We start from the raw sequence: 20,961 nt of genomic DNA, 5'->3' as shown, positions 1-20,961 counted from the left end.
CAGCGGCTGTAATATTATGCATTTTATGTACACCACAACCCTAATAACTTATATTTCGTTATAGACATTGTAACGATTAATTGCATAATAATTTCCCATTTATAATTCACTTGGTTGCAGTGTTAGTATCCACCAGTACTAAGGCTACGTAACACTCAGGTTATGTTTACTATTTATTATTACCCGTATTTATTGTCGATCTCTTATATTAATTATTAATTAATAATTTGATATTTATTAAAATAATTTAATATTAATCATTACAAATATAATTAAATAATTAAAAATAATAAATTGATTATTTAACACAATTGGTTAATTATTTATTCATTATATTACTACGCCGAGATCTTAATACCACTTTCATTCTCAGGCTCAATGGCTAGGGCGGGTATTCTAGCCCCCAATTCCGGTCATCTCCCTGGTCTTCCTTCTCACAATTTCTAGTGTTCATTCGGGAACTTCTCCCTGTAACTTACTGCGGTTATTACCTCGTAAAATTCGACATACTCACCCCCTGCCAGTTTGGCTTCCGGTCCCAAAAGAGCACCTATAATGCAATCATTAGTCTCCTTGACGTAATTTACTCAGCCCTTGACAAAAATGAGTTTCCGATTGGACTCTTCATTGACCTAAGAAAAGCCTTTGATACTGTTAATCACAACTACTTCTTACTTAAACTCCAGCATTATGGAATCCGAGGCCTTGCCCTTGACTACATCCGATCCTATCTTAGTGACAGACACCAATGTGTAACCATCAATGATACAACTTCTTCCACTCTACCAATTACCGTCGGAGTGCCACAAGGCAGTATCTTAGGACCTCTTCTATTTCTTATATATATATCAATGATCTGCCTAATGTCTCTAATATTCTTAAACCTATATTGTTTGCTGATGATACTATCCTTATCTATTCAGACCCCAACCCACATAGACTAAATATTGTTGTGAATAATGAATTAAAAAAGTCCACTTATGGATGTCAACTAACAAACTAACATTAAACATAGAAAAGACCTACTACATCTTATTTGGAAGCAAATCATCAAATGCAATTCAGCTACAGATAGACAACATTAACATCAGTAATAAAAATGATGGCAAGTTTTTTGGCCTATTCCTAGACAAGAGACTCAACTTCAGCACCCACATTCAACACATAACTAAGAAAGTCTCTAAAACAGTTGGTATACTCTCTAAAATAAGATATTATGTTCCTAACTCTGCTCTCCTCTCACTATATTATGCACTAATCTACCCCTATCTTAATTATGGTATCTGTGCATGGGGGTCTACCACTGCAAACCACCTTAAGCCCATCATCACCCAGAATCTGAAAGCAGAGTTTGTTATTATTCTGATAGCAGATTTTTGCTGGGAGAGAGAGGGAAAGTTACCAAAAAATGGAAAGAGGCTGTCATCATTCCTATCCCTAAGTCAAACGGAGGCTACAGACCTGTCTCCTTAATATGCTGCTTTTGTAAAATGATGGAAAGAATTTTGTTAAATAGGCTACTCTTCCTTGTAGGTGATAACATGACCAGTAATCTCTTTGGTTTTATCAAAGGCAAAAGTACTGCGGATTGTCTCTTAAAGTGTTTGTCTAATGTGGATGACAATTGTAGAGTTTTTGTTGATCTACAAGGAGCATTTGATAAAGCCAATGGGGAAGTAATCTTATACGAATTAGCCAATCTGGGAATAACAGGGAGATTGCTACACTGGATAAGGGATTATCTACAAGGCAGAAAAGGTCAGGTGTATTACCAGGGATACATGTCTGAGGAACGGAGGTTTCAGTTAGGTACCCCACAAGGGGGAGTTTTAAGTCCCACATTATTCAATGTATTAATGAACAGATTAGCATCAAAGATGTATCCTCCAGGGTTCACGACGATCATATATGCTGATGACATTCTTATACAAGGCACTTCTGGGAACAAAATTCAAACTGCTCTTAACATACTTGGTACAACCTTTCACAAGTTAGGCTTAGTTATATATGCAGATAAAACCAAATACGAGTATAGGAAACGAAGAAATATAACACTTACTCTAAATGGTGTGGAACTGAGCCGTGTTCAGAAGTACAAGTATCTGGGCATGTATGTTGGATACACATGAGAGTAAAAATGCTGAAATAAATCATATCAGCACCTTATGTAAAGCTCGTCTGCATCCACTGAAAGCACTGGCTTTTTCTGGTAAAGGTGTTGGGGTACCTATCTTGCGAATGTTATACATAAGTACTGTTCGGTCTCTGATAGACTACGCAGCACCCGTTTTGTCTTACACAGGCCAAGGCAGAATTCAAAAAATAGAGCTGATACAGAACGAGGCTATGAGGATTATTCTTGGATGTCAAAGGAATGCAATGATTGAAATAATGAGAATGGAATTAAATTTACAGAGTGTGTGTGATAGAGTCCGTGACATTAACACTAGAATATCTATTCGTTTCATGCGGAGAAAAGGAGGGGATAAGCTGTTTGAGAGCGTTCAGACCTGCTTGAGTGACGTACACACTTCCAGGAAACTGAGGGAGACACGCTACACGAGGGGATTAGCTCATGACCTCAGGGAATACAATGTACTTGACTGCTGTAAACCCTCTCGACAGTGTAATAGGTCTGCTCCCTGGAAAGTACAGAAAATAGACGTCGAAATTGTACCCCTCAAGGTGAAAAAGATTCATCATGAACCGGGACAATTACGGTGTTTGTATGGAAGCATGATATCTCGGTTACCAAGAGGCAACAGTTTACATGTATATTGCGACGGGTCGGTGGCGGAGGATGGCAGGGCCGGGTGTGGTGTCCTAATAAGGGATTATACGGAGTTTGGGACTGTGGACAGGATAATTGAACTCCGGCTTAGTAATTATATATCATCCACACAAGCTGAACTGCAGGCCATTCTGGCGTGTTTGGAGGAAATACGTCATGACGACAAAAAAGTTTTTGTATTTGTCGATAGCCGAGGAGCACTGGAGTCCTTAAACAGTCGAAACCCAGTCTTCATGTCTATAGTTGAGGACTGTAAGAGAAGAATAACTGAGATACAGCTGAAAGGTTATAGTGTGAAATTCATGTGGATTCCATTTCATGTTGGAATAGTGCTCAACGAGGTGGCGGATGACTTGGCCAAACGTGCCACATCAAAACCACAAGTTGACATTGAATGTGAATTCACAATGAGACAAATAAGAAGCAAAATCAGAAATATTCAGGCACAGGCAGGAGTGGAGAGGAGAGAGATAATGTATGAGAGAAGTCAAACCATGCAACACTACATGTATGTGAGTCAAAACACCCATTTCACTTATGGTAAAAGGAGAAATGCTTGGAGTGACTCTGTGTACATGCGGCTCAGGCTTGGGTACAAATATTACAGGGAATATGGGATAGATGTTCATGATAATGACACGAAGTGTAAACTATGTGGTATGTTAAGGTCTCACACCCTTGCCCATTATGTTCTTGATTGTCCGTTGATTAATTATTTTATTTTATTTTATTTATTTATTTTATTTTATTTATATATATACAAGAAGGTACATTGGGTTTGTGAGAATACATTGGACAGTACAGTATTTACATTCTTGTAAAGCCACTAGTACGCACAGCGTTTCGGGCAGGTCCTTAATCTAGCAGATAATTTTAAGTAGGTAATTTCAATCAGAATTGATAAATGAAAGATACATTACAAGAGAAAAATGAGATGAGAGAGATAAGTAAGTATATTAAAGCACATTGTTATATTAAAGCTCTGATTGATTACATTGACAGCTTGATTAGTAATTTAAACAAGATTAATAGACACCATACAGCAGATTGACAGCACATATAAGACAGCAATGATCACAATGGTAAAGATGTTCAGAATGGGTACATAAAGATTGAGAGACTGGGTAGCAAAAGATACAGATACACAAGATTTATAAACACCATACAACAGATTGGCAGCACATATAAGAAAACAGCAATGTTCACAATGGTAAAGATGTTCAAATTGGGAACATAAAGGTTGGGAGATTGGGTAGCAAATAGATACAGTGCAATTTTAAGGCAAAAGTGAAAAATTATGAAGATGAAATTAGGTACTTTTTAGTATTGATTTTGAATGATGTAAAAGTTGGACAGCTTTTCAATTCAGTAGGGAGTGAGTTCCATAAACTGGGTCCCTTTATTTGCATAGTGTTTACACAGATTAAGTTTAACTCTGGGGATATCGAAGAGATATTTATTTCTGGTGTGGTGATAATGTTTCCTATTACATCTGTCCAGGAAGAGTTTCAGACAAGGATTTGCATTTAAGAACAGGGTTTTGTAAATGTAGTTGACACAGGAGAATTTGTGGAGAGAGATTATGTTTAGCATGTTTAGGGAGTTAAACAAGGGGGCTGTGTGTTGTCTGAAAGCAGAATTTGATATTATTCTGATAGCAGATTTTTGCTGGGTGATGATGGACTTGAGGTGGTTTGTAGTGGTTGAACCCCATGCACAGATACCATAGTTGAGATAGGGATAGATTAGTGCATAATATAGCGAGATGAGAGCAGAGTTAGGAACATAATATCTGATTTTGGAGAGTATACCAACTGTTTTAGAGACTTTCTTAGTTATGTGTTGTATGTGGGTACTGAAGTTGAGTCTCTTGTCTAGGAATATGCCAAGAAACGTTCCATCATTTTTATTGCTAATGTTTACATTGTCAATCTGAAGCTGAATTGCATTTGTAGATTTGCTTCCAAATAGGATGTAGTAGGTCTTTTCTATGTTAAGTGTTAGTTTGTTAGTTGACATCCATAAGTGGACTTTTTTTAGTTCAATATTAACAACATCATTTAGTGTATGTGGGTTGGGGTTGGAGTAAATGAGGGTAGTATCATCAGCAAACAAAATAGGTTTCAGAATGTTAGAGACATTAGGCAGATCATTAATGTATATAAGAAATAGTAGGGGTCCCAAGATGCTGCCCTGTGGCACTCCAACGGTGCCTTATATTCTTGAGAGATATAAGAATTTTGCACCAAGACTGTAATTTTTTGTTGAATTATCTGCATGTCTCTTGCAAATTGTCTATACAGTATACCTCGGTCATAAAAGTATTTGTGTGTACGACTGATACTATAGTGCTTGTGAAGGAGGAAATGTATATGTTTATCTCTCAGAATGTTTGGTAATATGTTTATTTGTGATGTGTGTCTATGTATGTATTAACACGTTGTACTCAACGGGGTGAGAATAGCTTGAGCTACCTCATCCCTTTGTGTGTATTTTACCTCAATAAACTTATTTCAATTTCAATTTCAACTACTAGCTGCTTCTCATGTTGACTGGTGGCAATGTTTATTTATTACATTATATATATTTATTTAATATTTAATATATTAGAGGTGGTGGTACTGTTCTTTACTACCACCAAGAACTAACATGCTTAAAAGTAATTAGAACTAGAGACTGCTGTGGGGAGTATAACTTCGCCAGTTTCAGAGCCAAGGGTGCCGAGTCTGTCCTGTCTGTGGGTGCAGTCTATAGAATTTCTAACACAGATGTGTCCGAATTCAACTCAAACCTTAGAAATTTAATACTAGAAAACAGACTGAACAAAAACCATCTAATTATCGCAGGGGACTTTAATATTGACCTCTGCGAGCCTGAACACCTTACTGCTGTTAGCTTCCTCAACTGTATGAATTCCTGCTTCCTCATACCCTTAATCACTAGACCTACTAGAATCACTGATAGTACTGCCACGACTCTAGATCACATCTGGACCAACATAACCTCTCCGCTTACTTCAGATATAATCACCGATAGCACTACAGACCATTACCCCACATTTCTCTTCACTAACATTAACAAACCACCTCTAGAGTCAAGGGAGTTAAGCTTTAGGCTGCACAATGAAACTGCTATAGACAATTTTATAACTGCTGCTGATAATGTCAACTGGGAGTCTGAGTTAGGTAACATAGGGGACATCAACCTAGCAGTGCAATCTTTTCTCCAAAAAACTCTTAGCCTTTATAACACCCACTGTCCTATGCTTGCAAAACAAGTCACAACCAAAAGACTTGACAATCCTTGGCTTACAAAGGGAATACTTAAATCCATTAATAAAAAACATGACCTTGAGAAGAAGTATAGGTTAGGAACCGTCTCCAAAGAATTCTCAAAGAATTACTCGTTATTGCTATCTAAAATAATTAGACGAGCCAAAACTAAATACTACGAAGATAAATTTACCCAAATAAAGAGCAACATTAAACAAACTTGGAGCACAATTTCACAAATATTGGGATCAAAGAAGATTTTATATAACAAACCAACACTCCTGTCATGGTCAGCTTAATTTCAGCCTCTGACTCTGCTATTGAGTTCAATAGGTTCTTCTCTTCCATTGGGTCATCCCTTGCAAACGATATTCCATCTTCCAGTACTGATGTTAAGGACTATCTTACAGGTAACTATCCACAGTCTCTGTACCTAAAGCCTACTAATTCCACTGACGTCAATGAGATAATCCTTTCCCTTAAAACCAAGTCTAGTGCCCTTGAGAAGATACCAACGTTAATTTACAAAAAAGCCTCCAGATCTTTAGCCCCTGCTATTGCATTGCTCTTCGACAAGTCACTTGAACTCCAAACCTTTCCAGATATTCTAAAAAAAAGCAAGAGTAACCCCTGTCCACAAATGTGGTGATCTCACTGATGTTAACAACTACAGACCCATATCAATCCTGCCTAACTTGTCAAAAATATTTGAAAAACTAATCTACAAGCAGCTTTACTCTTATCTAGCCAAACACAATTTACTTAGCTCTTGTCAATATGGCTTCAGACCAAAAAAAAACACTAACGATGCACTTATTAGTATGATTAACTTGATTCATGCAGCTCTTGATAAAAATAAGTTCCCTGTTGGGTTATTTGTGGACCTGCTTAGTAGTGAAATATGTGACTAGAGCGACGCGCGCCAGCTGCCAGGTGGCACTCGGGTGAGTGCCACCCGACAGGTGGCGCGCAGGTGTCTAGTCGCAGAGGTTTTTGGGGGGATTTTCGGGGAAGTTTGGCGTGTTTCGGAGGCGTATGAGCGTGTGGTGTTATGGTAAGTGGTCCTGAAAGAGAGTAAGTTATGTTGTTGTTGTTGTTGGACGGCAGGTGGTGCGCGCGTGGTCGTCGTCGCAGCGCGGGTGTCTAGTCACAGGGGTTTGGGAGGGGAATTTCCCGGAAGTATGGCGCGTGTCGGAGGCAGCCTTGAGTGGCGGGTGAGCAGGTGTACCGCATCGCTCTAGACCCAAAGGGAATTTCTGGGAAGACGTGGGAATTTCTGGGAAGACGTATGAAAATACACGGATAAGAGTGGAATATGAGGAAGGAGATTGTCATAGACTTAGTCCTGTGTGATGATGATGATGATGATAGTTTGATGATCGTGAGTAGAGGATGAGAGGGGATCCAACATAGCAGTCTAGTCCTCGGGGGATAGGGTATGTGGTCAGGAAAGATGTGAGTAGAGTAAGTGATAGAGTAAGAAAAAATAGAAGGAAGAGAGAGGAAGGAGTAAATGAATATGTATGTGTGCTTAGCATAGACTTAATCCTGTGTGTGGATAATAATTGGATGATTGTGAGTAAGTAGAGATTGAGTATAGATTGGAGTCATCACAGTCTGTTATGTTGTTTGAGGTACTGGAGGGGTATGGGATGGATGGATGGAGGGAATGGTGAGTGTGGGCTTCCCCTCGTCGTTGTGAGAGTGCTCTGGCCATTATGCGGTTAGACAAAACCATTAACTCCCCTACAGGAAGCCCTTAAGTGGGTTGTAAGAAATGCATGGAAAAGTCACGGACTGCACCTGGCTTTTTTCTGTGTGTTCGGGTCATGAAAGAGTGAAGCCACTCTCGTTGTGAGACTGCAGTAGTCCATTATGCGGTTGGACAAACCATTTAACTCTCCCTACAGGAAGTGCTAAGTGTGCGAGGATGGGGGCGAAGACTCCTGCAGGAGGACTGTGTACCATTACCTTAAGCGTTTTTCAATGTCCGCGGAGGGGTAAGCGTACGGGTCGCAGATTGGAGCCCGAGTGAACGACTTTCCAAGTAGCTCGGGCATTTCTCCTCAGACACCCTGGAAGTGGTGGGGCACCCATTACCAATGCGTTTCGCCAGGGTCCGCGACTCTCTCTATCTGTCTCTGTCTCTCTCTCTCTCTCTCTCTCTCTCTCTCTCTCTCTCTCTCTCTCTCTCTCTCTCTCTCTCTCTCTCTCTCTCTCTCTCTCTCTCTCTCTCTCTCTCTCTCTCTCTCTTCTCTCTGCTCTCTCTGTCTCTCTCTGTCTCGGTCTCTCTCTCTCTCTCTCTCTCTCTCTCTCTCTCTCTCTCTCTCTCTCTCTCTCTCTCTCTCTCTCTCTCTCTCTCTCTCTCTCTCTCTCTCTCTCTCTCTCTCTCTCTCTCTCTCTCTCTCTCTCTCTCTCTCTCTCTCTCTCTCTCTCTCTCTCTCTCTCTCTCTGTCTCTCTCTCTCTCTCTCTCTCTCTGTCTGTCTCTCTCTCTCTCTCTCTCTCTCTCTCTCTCTCTCTCTCTCTCTCTCTCTCTCTCTCTCTCTCTCTCTCTCTCTCTCTCTCTCTCTCTCTCTCTCTCTCTCTCTCTCTCTCTCTCTCTCTCTCTCCTCTCTCTCTCTCTCTCTCTCTCTCTCTCTCTCTCTCTCTCTCTCTCTCTCTCTCTCTCTCTCTCTCTCTCTCTCTCTCTCTCTCTCTCTCTCTCTCTCTCTCTCTCTCTCTCTCTCTCTCTCTCTCTCTCTCTCTCTCTCTCTCTCTCTCTCTCTCTCTCTCTCTCTCTCCTCTCTCTCTCTCTCTCTCTCTCTCTCTCTCTCTCTCTCTCTCTCTCTCTCTCTCTCTCTCTCTCTCTCTCTCTCTCTCTCTCTCTCTCTCTCTCCTTCATATTGTTCATTCATTCATTCATAGTTCCTTTTCATTAAAACTATTTCAGTTTTACATATATAAACAAAGCCAGGGAGTAGTTTTTACTAATACATCTTCTCTAGTATCCAATGATTTTCTTCGAGATTTAAAACACAGCTATTTCAAACATATTAAAATACAATAATTTGGTATCGAGCTTCAGCTCCTATCCTGCCGTATAATGAATACTAACAGTCCTACCCCTCTAAAATTAAAAATAATCATATTTCAAACATAGTTCAATACAGTAATTTAGTTACCGAGCTCCAGCTCTTGTCCTCCACCTTACTTCCCTCACACATCTTCGTTATTACCTATTCAAATTCCCCGAAATTTCTACCCTCTGTATTTCAGACATAGTTTAGTAAATGCAAAGAGTTACCGAACTCTAGCTCTTATCCTCTGCCTTAGCTCTCTCTCGTATCTTCGTTAATATCTAATCAAATTCCCTGAAATTTCTACCCTCTGTATTTCAGACGTAGTTTAGTAAATCCAAACAATTATCAAACTCTAGCTCTTGTCCCCAGCTTAGTTCATTTGTACAAGATCGCTAGTAACAGACCAATTTTCCCTGAAATTTAAAGCAGACATACTTCAAAGTTAGTAAATAAGATCAAGTCAGTTACTGAGCTCCAGCTCTCGTCCCCCAACTTAGTTCTCTCTCGTATCTTTGTAAATATCCTATCAATTCCCCCGAAATTTTTTCACCCTCTGTATTTCATAGTAAATATGATGTAAACAATTATAAAACTCTAGCTCTTGTCCTCTGTCCAAGTTCACTCCTGTAAATTTATTACTATCAGTCCAATTCCCCTGAGATTTGAACACCAACTACATTTTCAGTCATAGTAAATAAAAACCGGTTCAGTTATCAAGTTTCAACTCTTGTCCCCCCAGCTTAGTTCATTTTGTACAAGTTCTTTATCCCCAATGTAACCAAACCTTCAATAATCATCATACTGTATTTGCATATTTACTCTATATTCAGCTGTGTTCTTCACATTTTTTCCATGTTTTCTGTGTTCATTCCATGTTCTACAAATGTTCACAGCATGCCCAGTTCAATTCTTTTCACCTGTTTTTCTCATTTTTTTCTGTTTTCTACCATTTTCCCCGTATGTTCACTATGTTCTTTGTCAGGTTTTCATGTACATCATATGTTCTCTGTATAACTTTTATACTCAATATTTATGTTCTCAATGTTCTTAGCTTGTTCTTCACATGTTCAGTGTTCATTCTTGTATTCCCTATGTTCCTTATCATGTTTTCATATTCTCTATAAGTTCATATTCCCTGCATGCTCACTCTATTCATCAACTTTTTCTTACATGTTTTCTGCGTTCACCGTATGTTCACTGTGTTCATTCCCCTACTTAACCTCAATTTTTTTTATGTTCTTTGTTTCTTTAAACCAATTTGTTTCTTCCATTCACTAACTAGTTCTTTGTCAAATAATATTATACGGCAATACAGTCCCCTCAACAATTTTAGTCACTCAGTTTTTATTTACAAAACTATGTCAAAGTAATTCTCGTCGTCGTCAGCTTAATAGTTCTACCAACCCATTCTTAAACAAATCTACACTTTATTCAGTTCCAAATTTACAAAGACAAACCTTTTCTTGTAACTTCTTAACTAAAAATCTTTCACCAATCAACTAAAACATAGTCACTTTCCTCATTTCTCAACTAAACTTATTATCCAATCAACCAAAAATAGTCAAAGGAATCTTTCCAACCCTGTTCATAACTAAACTTATTCCCTAGTCATCAGAAAAATATCCGTGTTCTTCATGTTTCATTGTCATTTCATAACTAAAATTACCCATCAATCAACAGAAATAGTCATATTCATCATTGTTCCTAACTAAATTATATGTCGTTAAGTAAGAAATATAGTCAAAGACACTCTTCGAGACATCAAGGACTTACTCAAAGACATCAAAGTTACTCTTCATTACATCAAAGACTCTTTCAAATACTACTCATGTTCTCAGAAGTCATCACCGATTTTCTCAGAGTCACCAAAGTTATTCTCTGAGTTAACAAAATACTACTCATGTTCTCAAAGACATTCTCAAAGTCAACAAAGTTATTCAAAGAGCTAACAAAAGTTATTCTCGGAGTCACCTTCGTTCTTCAGAGAAACTTTCCAAAACATCTTTGTTCATCAAAGTTATTCTCGGAGTCATCAAAGGTAATCTCTAACTCACTTTGGTCATTAAAGTTAATTTCTATGTTATAAAAGTTTGTCTCAGAGACATCTAAATTAATCTTAGAGTTAACAAAGGTAATCTCTAACTCACTCTCGTTTCATCAAAGTTGTTTCAAAGTCATCAAAGTTAATCTCAGAGTTATCCAAAGATATTCTCATGTCCACAAAGTTATTCCAAGAGACGTCAAAGTTAATCTCACACATCTTTGTTCATAAAAGTTATTCTCAGAGACATCTAAAGTTATTCTCTAAGTCATCAAAGTTATTCTAAGAGCAATCAAAAGTTATTCCCAACCATCAAAGTTATTCTCTAAGTAACTTTTCGTTCATCAGAGAAGCTTTCTAAGACACCTTTGTTCATCAATGTTGATCTCTAAATCATAAAAGTTAATCTCTAAGACACATTCGTTCATCAAAGAAACTCTCCTTCCATCATGTTATTCTTTAAGACATCTTCAGTCATAAAATTTCTCTCCAAAATGTAACTAGTTCAGCTTTTCATACCAAACCTGCACTTCTGTTAAAATATATTTTCTTAGTCACTTTACCCTAAAACTGTTCTCAGAACTACACTGTCCAAATCCTACATATCCTATCCTCTCCACCCAATGTTGCTTAGTTAACGTAACGTTCCTAAACCTGACTTTACCTATCCTAACTTAACTTACCTTACCTTTACCTACCGTACCTAACTTAACCTGCATAACCTAACTTTACCTATCCTAACAGGACTTACCTTACATTACCTATCTTACTTAACTTAACCTGCACAACCTAACTTACATAACTTATCTTACCTATTCTAAAGTAACCTAACTTGCTTTACCTAACTTAATCTACATTCCCAAACTGCTGTATCCTAACTTATCTAGTCCAAACCAGCCATGATCTAACTTACATAATTATTCCTGCTGCCGGTTATCTCGCCTGCAGGATTCTCTTTCCGTTCGTATTTCTGATGTTTCTCCTCGTGTTGTTCCTTCTTTGCCCCCGTGGAGGGTCCCTCTTCCGCAGTTTTGTACATCCTTGACCCGTATCACTAAAGCTTTTACTCCTCCTACGGTTCTAAAACGCCTTTTCCTCGAGCACTTTTCTTCTCACTCCCGCTCCATTTCTGTCTTTACCGATGGGTCTAAGTCAGCGGACGGTGTTGGCTACTCTGTTGTTTTTCCTGATCGCACTTATATGTGTCGCTTGCCTCCGGAGACTAGCATCTTTACAGCGGAACTTTATGCTATTCTCTATGCTCTTCGTCTCCTGCTTTCTCGTTGTCAGTCTTCCTTTGTAGTTGTTGTTGACTCTCGTAGTGCCCTCATGGCTCTCGGGTCCTTTAATCCGGTTCATCCAGTGGTTGTCGAGATCCAGCATTGGCTGTTTCTCGTTCACAGTAAATTTAAGTCGGTTGAGTTTTGTTGGGTTCCCAGCCATATTGGTGTGTCTTTAAATGAGCGTGCGGATGCTGCCGCCAAGGAAGCTGTCTGCTCTTGTCCCATCTCTCGTAAGGGCATTCCGTATTCCGACTTTTACCCGGTTATCCATTCCTCAGTCCTTACCCGTTGGCAGGCTTCTTGGTTGTCTGTTACTGGTAACAAGCTACGTACTCTTAAATGTTGTGTTTCCTCGTGGCAGTCCTCCTTCCACCGTAACCGGCGGTGGGAAACAGCTCTGGCGAGGTTGCGTATTGGCCATACTCGCTTAACCCATGGTCACTTGATGGAGCACCGCCCTGCTCCTTATTGTCCTAGTTGCATTGTCCCTCTTACGGTCGTGCATGTCCTTCTTGAATGTCCTGACTTCCAGGACGAACGTGTGTCTTGCTTTCCGACCGCCCCTCGCGGTCACCTGTCCCTCGATAGAATTCTTGGTGACTCGGATACTTTTGATATCGTTCGCCTTATGCGTTTTTGTTCTCGTATTGGCATCCTTGGTGATATTTAGCGCCCTCTGATTATTTTGCGTATTTGATGGTGTTACATAGCCTTCCCGGTTTGGTGCCTTCTTTTGATAATTACTTACTTACTTACTTACTAAGTTGTGGTACCCTTACATTGCTACGGTATGGTTATTCTGCAATATTATTCTCCATTCACAGGCTGCCATCTCCACGGGACCACGCTGACACCCACAACCTTCAGCGGGATACCTTGCACGGCACCATGCTTGGTTTTTGCGACGGTATAGTTCTTCTGCATTATATTCTAATTTTTTCACAGGGAGTACTTCATTATGGTCCCTTCTTCTCCGGGTGTCGGCGGTCTCTCTCTACGCTGGCGTTCCTCTCCTTCAGCGGCTGTAATATTATGCATTTTATGTACACCACAATCCTAATAACTTATATTTCGTTATAGACATTGTAACGATTAATTGCATAATAATTTCCCATTTATAATTCACTTGGTTGCAGTGTTAGTATCCACCAGTACTAAGGCTACGTAACACTCAGGTTATGTTTACTATTTATTATTACCCGTATTTATTGTCGATCTCTTATATTAATTATTAATTAATAATTTGATATTTATTAAAATAATTTAATATTAGTCATTACAAATATAATTAAATAATTAAAAATAATAAATTGATTATTTAACACAATTGGTTAATTATTTATTCATTATATTACTACGCCGAGATCTTAATACCACTTTCATTCTCAGGCTCAATGGCTAGGGCGGGTATTCTAGCCCCCAATTCCGGTCATCTCCCTGGTCTTCCTTCTCACAATTTCTAGTGTTCATTCGGGAACTTCTCCCTGTAACTTACTGCGGTTATTACCTCGTAAAATTCGACATACTCAGCCCCTGCCAGTTTGGCTTCCGGTCCCAAAAGAGCACCTATAATGCAATCATTAGTCTCCTTGACGTAATTTACTCAGCCCTTGACAAAAATGAGTTTCCGATTGGACTCTTCATTGACCTAAGAAAAGCCTTTGATACTGTTAATCACAACTACTTCTTACTTAAACTCCAGCATTATGGAATCCGAGGCCTTGCCCTTGACTACATCCGATCCTATCTTAGTGACAGACACCAATGTGTAACCATCAATGATACAACTTCTTCCACTCTACCAATTACCGTCGGAGTGCCACAAGGCAGTATCTTAGGACCTCTTCTATTTCTTATATATATATCAATGATCTGCCTAATGTCTCTAATATTCTTAAACCTATATTGTTTGCTGATGATACTATCCTTATCTATTCAGACCCCAACCCACATAGACTAAATATTGTTGTGAATAATGAATTAAAAAAGTCCACTTATGGATGTCAACTAACAAACTAACATTAAACATAGAAAAGACCTACTACATCTTATTTGGAAGCAAATCATCAAATGCAATTCAGCTACAGATAGACAACATTAACATCAGTAATAAAAATGATGGCAAGTTTTTTGGCCTATTCCTAGACAAGAGACTCACCTTCAGCACCCACATTCAACACATAATTAAGAAAGTCTCTAAAACAGTTGGTATACTCTCTAAAATAAGATATTATGTTCCTAACTCTGCTCTCCTCTCACTATATTATGCACTAATCTACCCCTATCTTAATTATGGTATCTGTGCATGGGGGTCTACCACTGCAAACCACCTTAAGCCCATCATCACCCAGAATCTGAAAGCAGAGTTTGTTATTATTCTGATAGCAGATTTTTGCTGGGAGAGAGAGGGAAAGTTACCAAAAAATGGAAAGAGGCTGTCATCATTCCTATCCCTAAGTCAAACGGAGGCTACAGACCTGTCTCCTTAATATGCTGCTTTTGTAAAATGATGGAAAGAATTTTGTTAAATAGGCTACTCTTCCTTGTAGGTGATAACATGACCAGTAATCTCTTTGGTTTTATCAAAGGCAAAAGTACTGCGGATTGTCTCTTAAAGTGTTTGTCTAATGTGGATGACAATTGTAGAGTTTTTGTTGATCTACAAGGAGCATTTGATAAAGCCAATGGGGAAGTAATCTTATTACGAATTAGCCAATCTGGGAATAACAGGGAGATTGCTACACTGGAAAGGGATTATCTACAAGGCAGAAAAGGTCAGGTGTATTACCAGGGATACATGTCTGAGGAACGGAGGTTTCAGTTAGGTACCCCACAAGGGGGAGTTTTAAGTCCCACATTATTCAATGTATTAATGAACAGATTAGCATCAAAGATGTATCCTCCAGGGTTCACGACGATCATATATGCTGATGACATTCTTATACAAGGCACTTCTGGGAACAAAATTCAAACTGCTCTTAACATACTTGGTACAACCTGTCACAAGTTAGGCTTAGTTATATATGCAGATAAAACCAAATACGAGTATAGGAAACGAAGAAATATAACACTTACTCTAAATGGTGTGGAACTGAGCCGTGTTCAGAAGTACAAGTATCTGGGCATGTATGTTGGATACACATGTGAGAGTAAAAATGCTGAAATAAATCATATCAGCACCTTATGTAAAGCTCGTCTGCATCCTCTGAAAGCACTGGCTTTTTCTGGTAAAGGTGTTGGGGTACCTATCTTGCGGATGTTATACATAAGTACTGTTCGGTCTCTGATAGACTACGCAGCACCCGTTTTGTCTTACACAGGCCAAGGCAGAATTCAAAAAATAGAGCTGATACAGAACGAGGCTATGAGGATTATTCTTGGATGTCAAAGGAATGCAATGATTGAAATAATGAGAATGGAATTAAATTTACAGAGTGTGTGTGATAGAGTCCGTGACATTAACACTAGAATATCTATTCGTTTCATGCGGAGAAAAGGAGGGGATAAGCTGTTTGAGAGCGTTCAGACCTGCTTGAGTGACGTACACACTTCCAGAAAACTGAGGGAGACACGCTACACGAGGGGATTAGCTCATGACCTCAGGGAATACAATGTACTTGACTGCTGTAAACCCTCTCGACAGTGTAATAGGTCTGCTCCCTGGAAAGTACAGAAAATAGACGTCGAAATTGTACCCCTCAAGGTGAAAAAGATTCATCATGAACCGAGACAATTACGGTGTTTGTATGGAAGCATGATATCTCGGTTACCAAGAGGCAACAGTTTACATGTATATTGCGACGGGTCGGTGGCGGAGGATGGCAGGGCCGGGTGTGGTGTCCTAATAAGGGATTATACGGAGTTTGGGACTGTGGACAGGATAATTGAACTCCGGCTTAGTAATTATATATCATCCACACAAGCTGAACTGCAGGCCATTCTGGCGTGTTTGGAGGAAGTACGTCATGACGACAAAAAAGTTTTTGTATTTGTCGATAGCCGAGGAGCACTGGAGTCCTTAAACAGTCGAAACCCAGTCTTCATGTCTATAGTTGAGGACTGTAAGAGAAGAATAACTGAGATACAGCTGAAAGGTTATAGTGTGAAATTCATGTGGATTCCATCTCATGTTGGAATAGTGCTCAACGAGGTGGCGGATGACTTGGCCAAACGTGCCACATCAAAACCACAAGTTGACATTGAATGTGAATTCACAATGAGACAAATAAGAAGCAAAATCAGAAATATTCAGGCACAGGCAGGAGTGGAGAGGAGAGAGATAATGTATGAGAGAAGTCAAACCATGCAACACTACATGTATGTGAGTCAAAACACCCATTTCACTTATGGTAAAAGGAGAAATGCTTGGAGTGACTCTGTGTACATGCGGCTCAGGCTTGGGTACAAATATTACAGGGAATATGGGATAGATGTTCATGATAATGACACGAAGTGTAAACTATGTGGTATGTTAAGGTCTCACACCCTTGCCCATTATGTTCTTGATTGTCCGTTAATTAATTATTTTATTTTATTTTATTTATTTATTTTATTTTATTTATATATATACAAGAAGGTACATTGGGTTTGTGAGAATACATTGGACAGTACAGTATTTACATTCTTGTAAAGCCACTAGTACGCACAGCGTTTCGGGCAGGTCCTTAATCTAGCAGATAATTTTAAGTAGGTAATTTCAATCAGAATTGATAAATGAAAGATACATTACAAGAGAAAAATGAGATGAGAGAGATAAGTAAGTATATTAAAGCACATTGTTATATTAAAGCTCTGATTGATTACATTGACAGCTTGATTAGTAATTTAAACAAGATTAATAGACACCATACAGCAGATTGACAGCACATATAAGACAGCAATGATCACAATGGTAAAGATGTTCAGAATGGGTACATAAAGATTGAGAGACTGGGTAGCAAAAGATACAGATACACAAGATTTATAAACACCATATAACAGATTGGCAGCACATATAAGAAAACAGCAATGTTCACAATGGTAAAGACGTTCAAATTGGGAACATAAAGGTTGGGAGATTGGGTAGCAAATAGATACAGTGCAATTTTAAGGCAAAAGTGAAAAATTATGAAGATGAAATTAGGTACTTTTTAGTATTGATTTTGAATGATGTAAAAGTTGGACAGCTTTTCAATTCAGTAGGGAGTGAGTTCCATAAACTGGGTCCCTTTATTTGCATAGTGTTTACACAGATTAAGTTTAACTCTGGGGATATCGAAGAGATATTTATTTCTGGTGTGGTGATAATGTTTCCTATTACATCTGTCCAGGAAGAGTTTCAGACAAGGATTTGCATTTAAGAACAGGGTTTTGTAAATGTAGTTGACACAGGAGAATTTGTGGAGAGAGATTATGTTTAGCATGTTTAGGGAGTTAAACAAGGGGGCTGTGTGTTGTCTGAAAGCAGAATTTGATATTATTCTGATAGCAGATTTTTGCTGGGTGATGATGGACTTGAGGTGGTTTGTAGTGGTTGAACCCCATGCACAGATACCATAGTTGAGATAGGGATAGATTAGTGCATAATATAGCGAGATGAGAGCAGAGTTAGGAACATAATATCTGATTTTGGAGAGTATACCAACTGTTTTAGAGACTTTCTTAGTTATGTGTTGTATGTGGGTACTGAAGTTGAGTCTCTTGTCTAGGAATATGCCAAGAAACGTTCCATCATTTTTATTGCTAATGTTTACATTGTCAATCTGAAGCTGAATTGCATTTGTAGATTTGCTTCCAAATAGGATGTAGTAGGTCTTTTCTATGTTAAGTGTTAGTTTGTTAGTTGACATCCATAAGTGGACTTTTTTTAGTTCAATATTAACAACATCATTTAGTGTATGTGGGTTGGGGTTGGAGTAAATGAGGGTAGTATCATCAGCAAACAAAATAGGTTTCAGAATGTTAGAGACATTAGGCAGATCATTAATGTATATAAGAAATAGTAGGGGTCCCAAGATGCTGCCCTGTGGCACTCCAACGGTGCCTTATATTCTTGAGAGATATAAGAATTTTGCACCAAGACTGTAATTTTTTGTTGAATTATCTGCATGTCTCTTGCAAATTGTCTATACAGTATACCTCGGTCATAAAAGTATTTGTGTGTACGACTGATACTATAGTGCTTGTGAAGGAGGAAATGTATATGTTTATCTCTCAGAATGTTTGGTAATATGTTTATTTGTGATGTGTGTCTATGTATGTATTAACACGTTGTACTGAACGGGGTGAGAATAGCTTGAGCTACCTCATCCCTTTGTGTGTATTTTACCTCAATAAACTTATTTCAATTTCAATTTCAACTACTAGCTGCTTCTCATGTTGACTGGTGGCAATGTTTATTTATTACATTATATATATTTATTTAATATTTAATATATTAGAGGTGGTGGTACTGTTCTTTACTACCACCAAGAACTAACATGCTTAAAAGTAATTAGAACTAGAGACTGCTGTGGGGAGTATAACTTCGCCAGTTTCAGAGCCAAGGGTGCCGAGTCTGTCCTGTCTGTGGGTGCAGTCTATAGAATTTCTAACACAGATGTGTCCGAATTCAACTCAAACCTTAGAAATTTAATACTAGAAAACAGACTGAACAAAAACCATCTAATTATCGCAGGGGACTTTAATATTGACCTCTGCGAGCCTGAACACCTTACTGCTGTTAGCTTCCTCAACTGTATGAATTCCTGCTTCCTCATACCCTTAATCACTAGACCTACTAGAATCACTGATAGTACTGCCACGACTCTAGATCACATCTGGACCAACATAACCTCTCCGCTTACTTCAGATATAATCACCGATAGCACTACAGACCATTACCCCACATTTCTCTTCACTAACATTAACAAACCACCTCTAGAGTCAAGGGAGTTAAGCTTTAGGCTGCACAATGAAACTGCTATAGACAATTTTATAACTGCTGCTGATAATGTCAACTGGGAGTCTGAGTTAGGTAACATAGGGGACATCAACCTAGCAGTGCAATCTTTTCTCCAAAAAACTCTTAGCCTTTATAACACCCACTGTCCTATGCTTGCAAAACAAGTCACAACCAAAAGACTTGACAATCCTTGGCTTACAAAGGGAATACTTAAATCCATTAATAAAAAACATGACCTTGAGAAGAAGTATAGGTTAGGAACCGTCTCCAAAGAATTCTCAAAGAATTACTCGTTATTGCTATCTAAAATAATTAGACGAGCCAAAACTAAATACTACGAAGATAAATTTACCCAAATAAAGAGCAACATTAAACAAACTTGGAGCACAATTTCACAAATATTGGGATCAAAGAAGATTTTATATAACAAACCAACACTCCTGTCATGGTCAGCTTAATTTCAGCCTCTGACTCTGCTATTGAGTTCAATAGGTTCTTCTCTTCCATTGGGTCATCCCTTGCAAACGATATTCCATCTTCCAGTACTGATGTTAAGGACTATCTTACAGGTAACTATCCACAGTCTCTGTTCCTAAAGCCTACTAATTCCACTGACGTCAATGAGATAATCCTTTCCCTTAAAACCAAGTCTAGTGCCCTTGAGAAGATACCAACGTTAATTTACAAAAAAGCCTCCAGATCTTTAGCCCCTGCTATTGCATTGCTCTTCGACAAGTCACTTGAACTCCAAACCTTTCCAGATATTCTAAAAAAAAGCAAGAGTAACCCCTGTCCACAAATGTGGTGATCTCACTGATGTTAACAACTACAGACCCATATCAATCCTGCCTAACTTGTCAAAAATATTTGAAAAACTAATCTACAAGCAGCTTTACTCTTATCTAGCCAAACACAATTTACTTAGCTCTTGTCAATATGGCTTCAGACCAAAAAAAAACACTAACGATGCACTTATTAGTATGATTAACTTGATTCATGCAGCTCTTGATAAAAATAAGTTCCCTGTTGGGTTATTTGTGGACCTGCTTAGTAGTGAAATATGTGACTAGAGCGACGCGCGCCACCTGCCAGGTGGCACTTGGGTGAGTGCCACCCGACAGGTGGCGCGCAGGTGTCTAGTCGCAGAGGTTTTTGGGGGGATTTTCGGGGAAGTTTGGCGTGTTTCGGAGGCGTATGAGCGTGTGGTGTTATGGTAAGTGGTCCTGAAAGAGAGTAAGTTATGTTGTTGTTGTTGTTGGACGGCAGGTGGTGCGCGCGTGGTCGTCGTCGCAGCGCGGGTGTCTAGTCACAGGGGTTTGGGAGGGGAATTTCCCGGAAGTATGGCGCGTGTCGGAGGCAGCCTTGAGTGGCGGGTGAGCAGGTGTACCGCATCGCTCTAGACCCAAAGGGAATTTCTGGGAAGACGTGGGAATTTCTGGGAAGACATATGAAAATACACGGATAAGAGTGGAATATGAGGAAGGAGATTGTCATAGACTTAGTCCTGTGTGATGATGATGATGATGATAGTTTGATGATCGTGAGTAGAGGATGAGAGGGGATCCAACATAGCAGGTCTAGTCCTCGGGGGA

This window comes from Procambarus clarkii, chromosome 63 (genome assembly GCF_040958095.1).
Source record: "Procambarus clarkii isolate CNS0578487 chromosome 63, FALCON_Pclarkii_2.0, whole genome shotgun sequence".
Classification (NCBI taxonomy): Eukaryota; Metazoa; Arthropoda; class Malacostraca; order Decapoda; family Cambaridae; genus Procambarus; species Procambarus clarkii.
Note: the sequence above shows the minus strand (reverse complement) of the source record.